General features: G+C 35.9%; 1 long non-coding RNA gene across 1 annotated transcript; it reads right to left on the reverse strand.

Annotated features, from left to right (window-relative positions):
- Positions 1 to 5738: 5738 nt before the first annotated feature.
- Positions 5739 to 11343, reverse strand: LOC123866803. Its single transcript, XR_006796254.1, has 2 exons — positions 8373 to 11343; positions 5739 to 5974 (listed from the first exon to the last, which is right to left on the reverse strand). It is a non-coding gene; the product is annotated as an uncharacterized LOC123866803 (long non-coding RNA).
- Positions 11344 to 16269: the final 4926 nt, after the last annotated feature.

The following is a 16269-nucleotide window of genomic DNA, read 5'->3' on the forward strand; positions in this document are numbered from 1 at the left end:
GCATCGTAGCTCCTAAACTAATGAACCGATTTTAATTTAGTTTTTTTTTGTTTGGAAGTTGACTTGATCGAGAGTTTTCTTAGCTATAGGTAATCCAAAAAAATCGGTTCAGCTTTTTGAAAGTTATCAGCTCTTTTCTAGTTACTGTAACCTTGTCGGGGGTGTTATAAATTTTTAATTTACACTTGTAAACTATATACAAACTAGCTTATACTCGCGACTTCGTCCGCGTGGACTACACAAATTCTGAAGCCCTATTTTACCCCCTGGGGATGAATTTTCAAGAATCCTTCCTTAGTGGATGGCTACGTCATAATAGCTATTTGCATGCCTTTCCGCCCGATCCGTGCAGTAGTTTGAGCTGTAGGTTGATAGATCAGTCAGTCAGCTTTTCCTTTTATAGATATTCGATATTTGTTTGGTATTTTAGAAATAACACTGACTATAGTTAGTTTAAATACCCGGATAGCGCTTAATCGCCGAGGTGAAACAGTTTATATGTACCACAGTGTTTCATTCAAACCTCGATACGGTTGATGAAAAGCTTTTCAGCAAAATGTTCCCGAAGCGTGTCCCATTGAACAATAGCGTAACGGTAGGAAAACATTTAAGGTCCTTGTCCCAATGCCGACGATTAGCTAGAAATGAGGTAAAAATTATGTAGAGTTGGTGAGCAACGGGAAGCGAGTTTGTAGTTGGGATAGTTTTGTCGCTGGGACAGTCGAGTTTGGGAGTGCGACGCGCGATTATTCGCGCGGACCCTGGTCGCTTGGTTGGGCGGCTGAGGCCTGCACGAACTCGAATGCTTTGATAGCCATGAGAGCGTCGCTGGGGGATCTTTTTCGTTTGATATCTCTTGTTGCTGCCATAAAATATTGAAAAAAGAGTTCTCTCGCCAGCAATGTGCACGTCAGCGATCGAGTATTATCATTATATTCATCTCTTTTATCGACATGGAATCATACATTGGTTTCTTAAGCGCGAAAATAGTCGAAAGCTAGTCGCATCCTCGTCGGCAATACGACAAGTGCCTTAAAGCCGTTCCGAGACGATTTCTCCGATATTTTTCTCAAATTGCACTCGCTCTGGAGGTCGTTACTTACTCGGAATATCGGTAATCCTACGAGTTCCAAGACGGGGCCCGATTTTTGGAAATGCTTCGCAATTTAAAATATCAAGTGCACCGTTATTATTGCTGAATTCAAGCTGTAACATGAGTATTGAGATCTCTTGACGATTTCTCCGTTGCAATGTGAATTTTGGCTTCAATATTTTGCTGGATTTCGTTAATTTTTAAATACTAATTTTATTTATATGCACATGATTCACCATAATCATACCGGAAGAAAAAAAAGGATAGATGGGATGCGTTTGTTTAAAGATACTTAAAGGGGTCCTAATTGTAAAGAAAGGTCTGAACTAAAATCTAGCCCTGTTATGTTTATAAAGATATAAGAAATGAAGATGCAAAACGTTTCAAGATTTAAGTAACCATGTTCTTTTTGGAATATTGCAAAATATTTTTTAAATAGGGTAGGTACTGCGCAACGTACTTAACTCATTTTATACTCTATAGTAAATACAATGATTAATGATTATAATTTCATCAATTAAAAACAACAGCACACTGTAGGTCTGTATATAGCGCAATTTAATATCACCCTCTCTAAATTCGCAACAAAAAGCGATCCATCATGAAATTTTTGCCAGAAGCCCATTTCGCGCTTACAATTATAATTTTATCAATAGCTATAAATTATATGAAAAGACACAGACATTTGCTGATCTCTGCAAGGTGTTATAAAATTGTGATTTAGAATATTTAGTTTATTTAAATCCGCTGTATCGATTGAGACTTATCAGACAACTGACCAGAACTTTTCTCGGGCAAAACCGAAGGTAAACTCTTGTGCTAAATCAAAGTCTTCCTACTAACGACATATAAATTTTAATTTTATTTAAAAAAAATGTCTGTCATCATCTAACGTTTTGTTTACGTTTCTACAAGGAGCTTTATTTACCTTTTTATATCGGCTAAGAAACAAGTGTAAATTAAAAATTTATAACACCCCCGACAAGTGAAGGTTACAGTAATAACTAGAAAAGAGCTGATAACTTCCAAACGGCTGAACCGATTTTCTTGGATTATAGCTAAACTAAATTAAAATCGGTTCATTAGTTTAGGAACTACGATGCCACAGACAGATACACAGATACACACGTCAAACTTATAACACTTTTACTTTTTGGGTCGGGTGTTAAAAATAGATTTAGATTTTAGACCCGACCGGGCCACGTAAAACCAGACGAAACTGGACTGGACCAGACGAGAAGAAAACAAGATGCAGTGGTGGCGAGAAAAATATGTCGTTTTAATGTGTGTCGCTGTAGCCTGTACAATGTAGGTACATGCCTGAAATGATTTCATCAAAGCCAGTCATTTAAACTCGCTGAATGTTGGAAATGTGCATAATTACTTAATGCCAGCTTTGACGAGCTCCACTCTGATGGAGAATGAAATGCACTCCCTGATGACATAAACTTTATTGGCGGCTTTTAATAGATGCTCGACAGCAGCTGTAGTGCCTATTTCTTTATAACTTTAAGCCGACCATTTTAATAAATAAAAAAAACAGGCCAAGTACTTTAATAAGTTTTTAATTAATATTTTTTTATGAATATTTACGGGCTTAAATCATATTATCACGAATTTTTGTACAAGTACCTATTACCGACTTATTACCGTACCTAGTACCTACCTACATGTAACATTAAGGGGGCTCTCTCCGTCACTCGTTTCATACAATCGTAGTTCCAATTCCATTTGAATATTAAGCAACCAAAGTCCATGACATTTTGCAGACATATTCTAGAAATTAATATCTATGTCTGTGATTTTCCAGATTTCTGTTAAAATATTCGGTTTCAAAGTTACGCGGTCTTAAAAAATTTCATACAAATCTTTGAACCCCTGTAATTTTAAAACTACATATTTTTAGAAAAATCTAAAACACCACAGACACAGATATTAGTTTCTAGAATATGTCTGCAAAATTTCATGGACTTTGGTTGCTTAATATTCAAATGAAATTGGAACTACCATTGTATGAAACGAGTGACGGAGAGAGCCCTGTTAAGTAGGTAACTAAGGAAAAAACTGATATGTTGTCGCTTATTACATTTTGTGAACTTCCCTGCTAGCTGGGAAACTTTCCGTGAGATACGTTTGAGCTTAGTATGAAGTTGTAATGACTTTCAGACAGTTATGAGCAAACTTTCGTATTAAGATATTCAAGATCTATGTTTATTTTACTACGCAAGTGTAAAATAACGTTTAACGGAGACTAATTTATAGTAAAACCTTTGTAATGTAAAAAAACCGGCCAAGTGCGAGTCGGACTCGCGCACCGAGGGTTCCGTACTTGGGTATTTTTTTCGACATTTTGCACGATGAATCAAAAACTATTATGCATAAAAATAACTAAAACTCTGTTTCAGAATGTACAAGTAAAGCCCTTTCATATAATACCCCACTCGGTGTTGTTATCTTACTTTGAAAATTTAAACACATTTAAATTTTTTTTTTAATGATTTACCACATTTAATGATTAATCACAAATTCATAGTTTTCACATTTATTCCTTTACTTGTGCTATAAGACCTACCTACCTGCCAAATTTCATGATTCTAGGTCAACGGGAAGTACCCTATAGGTTTTCTTGACAGGCACGACGGACGGGCGGACGGACGGACAGACAGACTGACAGGTAGACTATGGCAAAATTCTGAGAGGAGAGACCCGTGCTTATTTAATAATATCTACCAGCGACAAGTTTATGATGATCATGTGATGAATCATAGAATCAAAGCAGTTAATTTAACCTATATTTCTTTAACGCAATTATTTTTTTCAAAAGGTTTCTTATCTCTACGTAACTCCCGTGTCTTTATTTATCTACTACCTACTAGGAAATGTCTTTGAAACTCACACGGCATCTTCGCGAGGTTTTATCAGAGAATCTACGCACGTAATTAATTTTCCCTGCGACACCGTTTCAGGCTATTAATTAGGTGAAGCGGGCCTCTGGAAGTGATATAAGTGGAGTCTTCTTAAGTTAATTGGTTTATATAACTTTTACTAAGAATAAGAATTGAATTTATGGCGTATTAATTTTTGCCTGCGACTTTACATATCTGCCTTTTGATATAGGATTGTTTTAATTCCTGTAGTCCTTTAATTCCCAGGATATAAAGTATTCCTTGTCGTTCTCCAAGTCAAAGCTTAGAAAATTTTCTGCGGTTCAACAGTACTGTTGAAAATTAGGCATGAAACCTTTTATTTAAGGCTATCTCAGATACTGTACTGAGATAATTGAATCAATAATAGTCATCAGGCTAATATTGATTCAGTTATTTCAATAGAGGGCTCTTTAATAAATAATCTTAGTAAAATTAGCCACTTGCAAGTATATTCATACAATATAACAATTTCACTGGATTACAGCATTGGTAGGTATAGCTACCTACTTAATTTATGCACAACAGAGCGTTGTTGATCAAAGCTTCGTATTCGCTTTGGTTGGTAGCAAAACATTAAAGAAAATACCAACGCGACGACCAAGCCCCGTTTCAATATGTACTTATCATTGTAAATTATTATTTTCAATTAAAAGTTCCACGAAAAATTAAAATCTGAATGTTTGCAAAGTGACACGGGTGTCTTTGTAAAATGATAAATGAGAAAGGAATATTATTAATTGAAAATCACGTAGGTACTTAATACAGTATGTGTATTATTGACTTTAACCGTTTCAGTTAATTAAGGTATAAATCATGAAAATAAATAAATTTTAATTAATAAATATTATTATCGCAGCGGCCGCGCTCGTGTACCCGTTTTCCATATTAATGCTCATTAATCTCGATTTGGTAATTACCACAAAGGGGCTTCAGCCAATTATAGTATTCATTCGAGTTGAAATAAAGTTGCTGCGAAAGCATTATTATACCTACCTAGTCAAACTTTGACTATTTCGTGCGCCGTCAGTTATAGCTTCCCAGTTGGGGTGAATTATTTAACCGAAATAAGATTTTTTTATTTTGCTAAAATTTATTGAAAAAAAAAAACACTTCGCCATCCCAATGATATATCCTTCTATAAAATAAAGTGTTTTATTATTATATTCGACCCTTTTTTCTTGGAAAAGATTTTTATTTCGTATCATTGATTCTGGATGGCAATTCTTACCAAAAGAATAACTTATTTGTAACATAGATATTAGATACCTACTCAAACTTCAAGGTTCAAGGAATGAACATCTAGTATTCTTAAAATTATTATTTATTTCAAATGTGCAAAAGTATTCTATACAGACTTCCATTCAGCAAAGTTTCAGAACTGTTGGCAATAGCAAAATTGATTTTACATTATGTGTCACAGTTTATCGTAGCCTGAATGGCCTCATTTAAAGTTCGCGAGCAAAGTGCTCATTAAAATTGCGAAGCAACTACTAAGTGAATAGGTAGACTAAGGCTTTCTCTAGAATTAGTTCGGAGTTTGCTCAGGAGTTTCAAAGATGGTTACTGAGTGTGAGTATATTAAATTAAAAAAAAAAAAAGTGAGATATCGTAAGACAATTGACAGAAGCGAAGCTGTTCTCGGTCTCATTTACTTATAGTATGGGCAATAAACCGTGCTGCTCATCCAATCAATATATTCTTATAAAATGAACAAAAAGGGCAATTTGGAATAATATAATCGTAGGAAGATATCGAAATTGTAGAGCTTGAGATATCAACAATTAATTAATGATTGTTTGACGTGATGTATCCATGACAATCGAAAGATGACAGGTATCTTCATAAGTCTCGTTGCACTTCTAAGGAGGTTCTTCATAACACGGCCAGACTGACCACGGCGCCGTCCTCGGTGCCCTCTTCTTCCGCTATTCATAGACTGAGCAGTCACCACAACCTGTAACCAGAACAATCATTTAGCACACAATCTAGGTGCTGATTTCACCAACGTTGAGTGATGTTTAACCGTAGAACGTAAGCATAAACGTAGACCGTAGGCGTAAAGACAGTTTTATATTGAAAATCTGTCAAAATTTCAGATTTAACCTCGGATAAGACTTATTTTATGTTCTTGAAACTTGATTGAAACTTGTTGATGAAATTGGTCCTTAATTACATTTTTTTTGTTCAATATGTAAAGCTTTCGAAGAACTTGACGGTAATTATTATTAATCAGCAATTAAAAAGCATTTAATTATTATGGTTCAACCTATTTTGTCTATGTCCAGCCTATGTACCGAACAACACAATCAGTCAGTCACACGCGACAACTCATCACGGTTGAAAGTATACTTACGAACATAATCAGACAGTCGCACGCAACAATTCAGTCGCACGCGACAATTCAGTCACGCAACAATTGTGTCGCACGCGACAATTCATCATAGTTGCAAGTACACCTATGACATTAAAACACACAAAATAACACGTCTCGACGATCACAAGAGTAGGAATTACACGGTGGTATATTCCCACACCGAATGCCACGTGCACTAAGGACTTACTCCAGTTAAAGTAGGTCACCCACACGATACCTACCGAGGATTTATAACGCAGGTTCAGCATGGGCCCCTACTGACACCTCGCCACCTCGTCTGTAAGCCAGACCCTCAACTGGTAAGACTCACAGCCAAAACGCAAGCCATACCCTCAGCTGGTATGCTCACAGGCACAAAATGGGCCAGAACGGTCGATCCCCTTTTCAAACACGGAGGCCTCCATAAAGATTCTGTTAAAATAATGTTTATTTCATCTGTAAGTATCAAAGATTCTGTTAAAATAATATTTTTTTTTTCATCTGTAAGTATATCCTCTCTAATACATCATTCTGACATTTGACTTATATGCTGTCAAGCTGACAGTTTCCTTCAATCTCTCTTCCATGGGCTATAGCACGGTTCACATTGTTCGTTGCATCATGTAATTATATCCAATGTAATATTTACTTCATTTTATTAAAACAATGACATAGTGATATCAATAAACAGTGCTAACATCACAGTATAATAGTTGATTGCTTTTCGACGAATAAACTTCGTTACCACACCAGTTTCATTGCGTGCAACACCACATTCAATTCATTTCAATTTCATTTATTTGCACATTTTTATGATTTTCACATAGCACTAACTCTGCTTAGGGGATCACCAACAACATCACAAACAGAAGAACAGAACGAAGAGACATGTATCACAAAAGACGAAAGCAACTTATGATTGTTTGGTTGGTACATAGACTGTAAAATTCAAAATCACTAAAGCAAACGAAAGTTGGGTTCAAATAGTACTTAATTTTAAAACTCAGGAGGTTCTCAACCATCGATGTTCTTGACTAACTTTCAAAATACTAGAACATTGAGTAAGGTGTCATCGCTCAAAGCACAACACCATGAACTCAGTCAGCACTGCTCTTGCCATAAGCATCAGCACAAAAATCCACGATAAGTATCACATATAGCTAAAAACTTCATAGCCAAAAGTCACATAGCTAAAAGCCACGTTCAAAAGACACGTTCATTTCTAATACTTGAACCAACTTCATTTACTTTATTCGGACCTCTCATGCCGCTGTCTAATTAACCAGTATTTTACGAACGTTTATAAAACAAACATATTCATTATTATGAACCAAATCATTAATCAGAAACTTTCAAGAAGAATTAGAACCCAATTTTGTGTACATAGTCGTCACGACTATCTAGCAATACCTGGTAATATGCACGTTGTCAATGTAAAACAAGCATCTGTCAAGTTTTAGACGCACCTGTACAAGTTCTCTAAACAACTCTAAAGTTTTAACTAAAAGTTCATTAGATACCCAGTATTAAGTACTCGTATTGACGTATTCACAACGATATTTGTCTCCACTTCGATGAGTTCATAAAACTATTAAACCGATAGATTTGCTTTAACCAAAACAATTAGTTGAACTGATAGAGTTTACAACCCCAAAATTAGTAAAGCGTTGTTCAAATTCGCTTCTATTAATCATTCGAGTATGATTGCACCCTAATTGCTTAAAAGTGCTAAACAACGAGATAATTCTGATCACAGTCTTGTCATAGACCGTATAGCAAGCAATATATGGACACATCAGTTATTTATCGGAATGTACTTAAAATCCAGTTGAAACTATTTAATTATCTCATTCAACCGAGTTGATCCGCATAATTTTCGTTTTATTAATACTTTCGAACGATACGAGCCTTTTGTCACGAAGATAACATAAGTTGCAAAGATGCAATAAGCTATAACGATACACGAGGTATTTTATACGAAAAAGTTACCTAAGCTTACTATGCCTGTTATATTTCTCTACAGTAGTGAAAACATTATCCTGGTTTGCATTGGTAGGTATATCAAAAACTTGCATGTTAATCTATCACCGAGTAATGAAAATTAAATACTTCTACAGAAAGTAAGACTTTACATCGTTACGCATTGACATTCATTTTCGCTTTGTTGTGTAAAATATTGTAGTTCCGTAGGTAATTTTATAATATTGAATTTAGTCAGTACAGGATCGGCGATGAAATAAAATAAACTTTCCGTGATGAGAGTGTGAAAATAAAAACTTCAACTACCTATGTAAATTAATTCCCAAGTAGGCGTATTACACAGCATACGCTAACAAGATTAGCCTGCGTAACTGAGAACATGATTAGGTATCATAAGTCAGTCTGATTAATTTTAGAACCGTTCGGTCTACCTGACCCTAATTATTATTTGTCTTTAATCTTGTCATTCAGTGGAGATAAGTCATATGCATAGGATTAGATTCATACAAGTACGCGAGAAAAGATGTAAATATTACACAAATTACAATATTTTTTTGCAATAACTTGATACGAATTGAAATTGTCACTGTTTCAGTAATTGGTAGTCTTCTCGTCGATACTACATTGGCGTTGGCAGATAGATATCTCAACACTAACGTTTAGTTCACCTTCACTCACTGCTGCTAACTGTACCAGAATGACGAAAATGATTTGCTACAAAACTAAGTTATTCAATCGCAAATCCAGCGTACCTACTCACTTGTAGTAGAGGTTAATGGTTACATGTATACATAAGCGCAATGGGGATGATGCCTATGTCATCATAATAAATTATTTCTTAGTAATTATTCAATAGAGTATCTTCCAAAGTTCTTAAAATGCGCATTCGATGCTAGTTATAATATTGCTAACCATTTTAAATTATCGATTTAACTAAAAGAAATATGTTAAATTACGTCAAATGTTATGACGTCACATCTGTGAATTTCATTCGAGCTCCCTTACTAAGCGAGTAAGAAGCAAGTAAAAAGTCGCCGATTTGACTAGTAAGTAGTCGTTATCCCTATTCTTTCATAAGACAATGCCATTAGGTTTCTCAAAATCATAACAATAGGTGCCTAACTGGTCGAAGGTGTTAACAAAAGCTGATACCAAAAATTATTAAATGATGTCATCTCATACGATTTTTAAACCGACACAAAGTGCGTAGAACAGACTTACATTTATGGGACTATGAACTCGATTCTAGCAGTATAAGTATTCTGTGACTTTCGTTGAACTGATTTTCGTTGAAACATACTGTTACTATGAATCGTCCTATCGGGTAGAATGTATAAATTGCTGACAAAAATAAATTTCTTACTTGTAAAGTAATTTAATGCATTCCTTGGTAGACCAATATTGAATTACTCGTCGCTTAATAAAATTAGATACTTTTCGATTATGAACTTCACTACTTAACTGGACCATGTATTTTAGATCTTACATCTTCTAAATCTGCCTTCAGTCATTTTCGGACAAAACTGTGTTTTTATTTGGACTGATACACACACAAGGAACACTATTTTTGATGTAATATAATGCATACCTACTTCCTAACACGTCATTATTTGAATCGTAATAATTCACAACTAATTTGAAGATTGGTTGACTGGTTCAAAAACATTTAACATCTGGTTTGATTAGACACGTTATGAGAGTTTGTTATTTCAGCAGTTTGACAAATATTCCACAGTGCTATCAATAATAGTAATCAACTCATCTAAGCATAGGCACAAATCTATGGGTCAGCAACATGATGTAATCCAGGTATTATATTTCGATTCGTCAATCAAATAAACAGCAAACAGCAAAATATTAAAGCAATTTAACATGCATATTTTCAGCAAAAATCTCAAAAATCGCATCGCAAGCATTTTGGAAAAGTGGGAAGTTTGTCTGGCTTACTGAGTCTAAACTATAAACAAACAGAGAATGTTCGTAATATCGACAACTCGTGAGCATAACTTATAAAGAAAAGAAATAAAACAGCGCTAGTCTGTTCACATTCATTGAGCTAGGTTTGTTTCACCTTTAAAGCAATGATTGTGGTTTTCTATTTTCCCAATGGTACAAAGCAAGTATTTTACCAGACCATATCGATATCATGAACACTCGTAGTGATAAAAAGGGAACGATAGGTTTATACAAACGGTCTGCAGCGTTATGCATATCGCTGCACGGCGCGGCATCGATGTTGTAGCACTCAGATACCCGTTGACTGCAACCTGGCGCTGGCGGCGCGCACTCGGACACCGTGACGAGGCGTTACGTCTGGCAGTGACGTGCAGAAGGCCTCGTACTAGCGGAGAGCGTCGAAACCCGTAGCGATTTACTCGGCGTCGTGCCACAGCACAACAAAGCCTCGCGCTCCGGAGAGCGCTGAAGCTCACGACGACGTGCTAAGCAGCACCAGAGCCTGGCTAGGCTCCGCAATCGGCACCGACACGGACCGCGTCTCGCTGCCCGCATGCATCAACACCACCGAAACTAGTAGCGGCTACCGGATCCATACCCGCACGTGACATTTCTTCAAACGTGAAAACACTGTAAAAGCTTTTCCAAACAATTAGTGGTTGAGAGAGTCCGCAAAGGACGTCCCTCTTTAGTTTTACTACGTCTGCTAGATATCAGACGGTATTGTAAGTATCTCTGCTCAATGTTAACAGAACAATGAAAAATTTTCTCGAAAATTTTAGAACATATCAAAATTTAGATAATTCTTCAAATTTATAAAATCAGAGATGGTATCGAACGAAATAGGCCTTCAATCCCGCTTCTGATCTTATAAAATGAACAAAAAGGGCAATTTGGAATAATATAATCGTAGGAAGATATCGAAATTGTAGAGCTTGAGATATCAACAATTAATTAATGATTGTTTGACGTGATGTATCCATGACAATCGAAAGATGACAGGTATCTTCATAAGTCTCGTTGCACTTCTAAGGAGGTTCTTCATAACAATATTATATCATATTTTGCCATAAGATCTCCCACCCCACAAGGGTCGATAAGAAGCTTCTTGTCAAAAACGTATCTGCAATGATAATATTTTGTAAGAGAAGTAGATACGATACATATCTAGTGGCAGCGATATAAGTGAGGACTTAAAACTACAAGACCCGATTCACATTTCGTAAGGCGTTATCTTTTACTATCGTACTACTACTAGTACTAGTTTTGTATCGTCCGCTTTACTCATTACCAAGCACGAATTTGTAATATGAAAGTATAATAAGCTGATCGCCTTGGTCACACCATGTACCCGGGGTTCAACTATAGTTTTACGGGTATTATTGATGCCTTAAAATAGATTTTTAATTTTTTTAAATAGATTCTCCTCAGTAGGTAACGTAACAACTTCGGAAGGTAAAGTAACAACTTTAGGTTCATTAAATAGGCATTTATTTGATCGTAAAGGAACTAAGCTTGATTCGATAGGTTTGATATCAAAGCGGAGATAACCGTTTGACTTTGTTTCATATTTTCCAACAGAAAGCCGATACTATCCACCTAAAACCAAACAGGCATAAAAGATTTCAAAGATAAAGTAGATACGTGTACTGAACCGGAATCCCACTTATTTTAATTTTCAATGGTCTGTTAGATATAAAAGTAAGTAGATATACCTAATAGCTAATCGCTTACTTATTTGTTTAGAAATATTAACGTGTAATATCACAAAAACTGCTCTTCGGTATGATATAATTACCTAAATTATAATTCTTTATATATCATTTATGTTACTATAAAACATCGAGCTACGGTAAATCCTAGGAATTTCTAGTAAAACCTAAGATTGACCATCTCTTAAAGGTAAAAGTATAAAATAGTATACATATGACACCTGTACCTATGATACAGATATATTTACCTAGTGTAATTATGCACCTATCATGGAACTTTCACGTAGGGATTAACGTGCTTCGATTTTGTAAATTGATAAATGATTGAATGATTATAAATTAATCGTGAAACTACCAAAAATCCTAGTTTCATATACCATAATTTAATTATAAATTCGTTGAACTGCTGTTCAGCTGAGCTGTAACATAGGACCACGAAAGCATTTCTAAATTCCGCTTTTATGTATCTACCTATAGAGCGGCTAACAAATTCTCCAAAGTACCGCTCGCTCTGCGCAATCAATTTGCCTAAAACGGCTTAAAAATTGCCTAGAAGCGACACCGAGTTTAACAAAACTGAACGAGCGAGCTTTGAATGACAGCATGGACTTAAAGTTAAGGTGAATGTAAAAAGTTGCAGATTCATTGAAGATGATCACATCCGTATATCTTGCACATATATTAATAAGTCATGTAAGTACAAACCTGAGTATCAGAAGACCACTCTTCTTTACAGGAGACGAAAGATGTTCGTAAATAAGTATTTTAACTCAAAAAATCCTGAATTTATGTGATAAAAGATTTATTTTACGATTTACTTCAAAAATAATCCTTGCATCAAGCACAATAGAAATGTTTTATTTATTTAATAAAAATCTATTTTTTTTAAAGAATATTAGCCATTTTTAATCATGACTAACATTCCCCTTTCCCCTCCCACTAAGCGTAAAGCTTGTGCTAGGAGTGGGTACGACAATAGTGCAACGGCTGGGGTTTGAACCGCCGACCTTTCGGAATTCAGTCCACTCCTATAACCGTTGAGCTATTGAGGCTCTTAAAAGCTATTGAGGAATATAAATAATGTGTCCCAGATGACTATATTACGAATTTTATACTGTAGTTAAAGGTTTAAAAATTAATTATTGTATGAAAACTGTCTCCTTAAAACAAATCTTACTGCGCGTCGACAAGTTGCGTTAACTGCAAGCAGGTACGTAGGTACCTGAATAATTTGTCTTGTTGGAAACTCAAAGTGCAAGAAGTGGTTTATTCTCAACGAACACACGTGATCTCGACTCATATACGGTTATAAAATGTGAACCAGCGCTTCGTATCTTGAGCAACTTTCATATATAAATCAGTGTATAAGTCTTCATCATCAACGTCATCAACCAACGCCGGCTCACTCGGGTCGAGCTCGAGCTCGGGTCTCCTCTGATAATGAGAAGGATTTGGGCCATAGTCTACCAAACTAGCGCGCGTATCGGCCGATTTTACACATCTTTGAGAAAATTGTTGAGGATTCTCAGGCACGCAGGTTTCCTTACGATATTTTCTTCATCTTTAAATCAAGTCATCTTTAAATCTTATAATGGGTACAAGTAGTTGAAGTATGCCTACTTGTTTAAAAACTGATCTACTTTTGTGGCCTTACCAATCAAAATTTACGCACCGAGTTAATATATCTCATACCTGTAGTTTTAAAGTATGACTTTATGTTTTAAAGTATGAAGTTTTTAAATGTATAAATCCTGCTCGTTATTCTTAGTAGCGACGACGTAGCGTAATTTTTTACAAGACCAAATTATACTGTACGAGGATTTACGTCTGCAAGAGGATGCCTGATGCTGAATAATAATACTTTGTTGGGAACTCAAAGTTCAAGCAGTGGTTTTGCTTTATTGCCACGTGTAGCACGAGTGGCACACGTAATCCCAGCTCACATACGATGTTGTAAAAGTGAACGAGCGCTTCGTATCTTGAGCTACTTTAATAAATTTGTATCTTACCTTAAACTTTTTAAATTAACATACTTGATGTGTAAGTTAGCGGTTAGAGGTACGTGCAAGCTGCTCTATTAGCTGTACTCCTTTTTAGGGATCCGTACCTCAAAAGGAAAAACGGAACCCTTATAGGATCACTTTGTTGTCTGTCTGTCTGTCTGCCCGTCCGTCCGTCGTGTCTGTCAAGAAACCTATAGGGTACTTCCCGTTGACCTAGAATCATGAAATTTGGCAGGTAGGTAGGTCTTATAGTACAAGTACAGGAATAAATCTGAAAACCGTGAATTTGTGGTTACATCATTAAAAAAAATATTAAAATGTGTTTCAATTTTCAAAGTAAGATAACTATACCAAGTGAGGTATCATATGAAAAGGCTTTACCTGTACATTCTAAAACAGATTTTTATTTATTGTTATGCCTAATAATTTTTAATTTATCGTGCAAAATGTTGGAAAAAATATCCGAGTATGGAACCCGCAGTGCGCGAGTCCGACTCGCACTTGGCCGGTTTTTTTTTTTTTGAAAAATTACTTGTTCATATTCTAATGTTTCTTAAATTCTGCGGGGATTTTGTTTTTCCGTGTGGCATTATAACATTTTTTTCGTGAAGTGTATGGCGGAAACCCGTTCGTTTAGGGATAGGGTTTTTCTACAACAAATATAAAGAAGTAAAACTTACTTCGAACTATTTCTATAGTTGACATCATAAAGAGCAGGAAAATGTCTTCATTTATTACCAAGTGTAACATGAAAAACATGACTTAGGTACACGAGGGGTAAGTTACGATGTTGTAAAAGTAAATGAGATCCTCATATCTGCAAGGACTATTCAAGTTTTTTGTTACCTACTTAATTAATATTAGGTACATTTTAGTGCGGTGAAGATAAAAAGTACCATTGCGATAGACTGTAATAGATTATAAAGGCGAAAGTTTGTATATGCGTGTGTGTATGTGTGTGTGTGTGTGTGTTTGTGTGTGTGTGTGTGTGTGTGTGTGTATGTTTGTTACTCCTTCACGCAAAAACTACTTGACGGATTTGGCTGAAATTTGGAATGGAGATAGATAATATCCAGGATTAGCACATAGGCTACTTTTTATCCCGGAAAATCAAAGATTTCCCACAGGATTTCAAAAAACCTAAATCCACGCGGACGAAGTCGCGGGCATCAGCTAGTATTCTATATGGCTATCGGTTGACGATCATGATGATGGGAAGAGGGAACTTTTAGAACTGTGTTTTAGATGAATAAACATCATCTAAACCTGCGCGACCAAAGCGACTACTGAGCGGGAACGTCAATTGCGCCTATTGGCATCCCACGATATTTAATGGCACCATGCACATTACGCGGCTACAACAGTCGCATAGGTGTGCACTTTTCAGTGCACGTAATATAGATACGCGTCGTGGACTGCACTCCCGCGTATCTACTCATGTGCTCCCACACGTTCATGACGCGCAGATGTGGCCGTAGCTTTATCTGTAGGATGCGCTTTAATTTAATAGAAACTTTAGAAAACATGTCATATAAAGGCTACCTTGTGTTGCAATAAACGAATATTTTACTGGCAACTTGAAATGCAATAAATGGTCTTATTTTATTGCCGTGTGTAACAAGTGGGACTCGCAATCTGGAGTCCTAGGTATACGACGCGATGTTATAAAAAATCAACGAGTAGGTACTTCATATGTTTAGGGACTCTTGTAACTTGTATTTATTGCTAGGTAATTTATAGATAGGATTTAGCTCATGTCCGCCACTTCATCGATAAATAATTAATCGATATTTATATCGATCGACTTGTATTTATTGCTACGTAATTTGTAGATAGGCTATATTATTGGACTTTAGCTGATGTCCGCTACTTCATCCGTGCGGATATTAAATATCAATTTTTCGAAATAAAGTGTAGCCTATGCCCCTCGACCATCCATTGATCTGTTGCTAAAATCCATTGCGATCCATTGAGAGTCGTTTAAATGTATATCTTTAAATAGGTACTTACGTACCTACCCAAAAAGACTTCCAAAAGGAAGGATAATGATTTTGGCAGTCTATGTATGTATGTATATAGGTTTGTGAATTTTTGTAGCAAGCTATTATATGTCAAAAGGTGCTTCAAACCTGCGCCAATAACTATCTATGTAGTATGTGTCGGTACATGTATATTGTATAATGCGTCACACACACACACATACAACAACAACTTATGAAATACAACTGTAATACATGAGCCTTGC

This window comes from Maniola jurtina, chromosome 7 (genome assembly GCF_905333055.1).
Source record: "Maniola jurtina chromosome 7, ilManJurt1.1, whole genome shotgun sequence".
Taxonomy (NCBI): Eukaryota; Metazoa; Arthropoda; class Insecta; order Lepidoptera; family Nymphalidae; genus Maniola; species Maniola jurtina.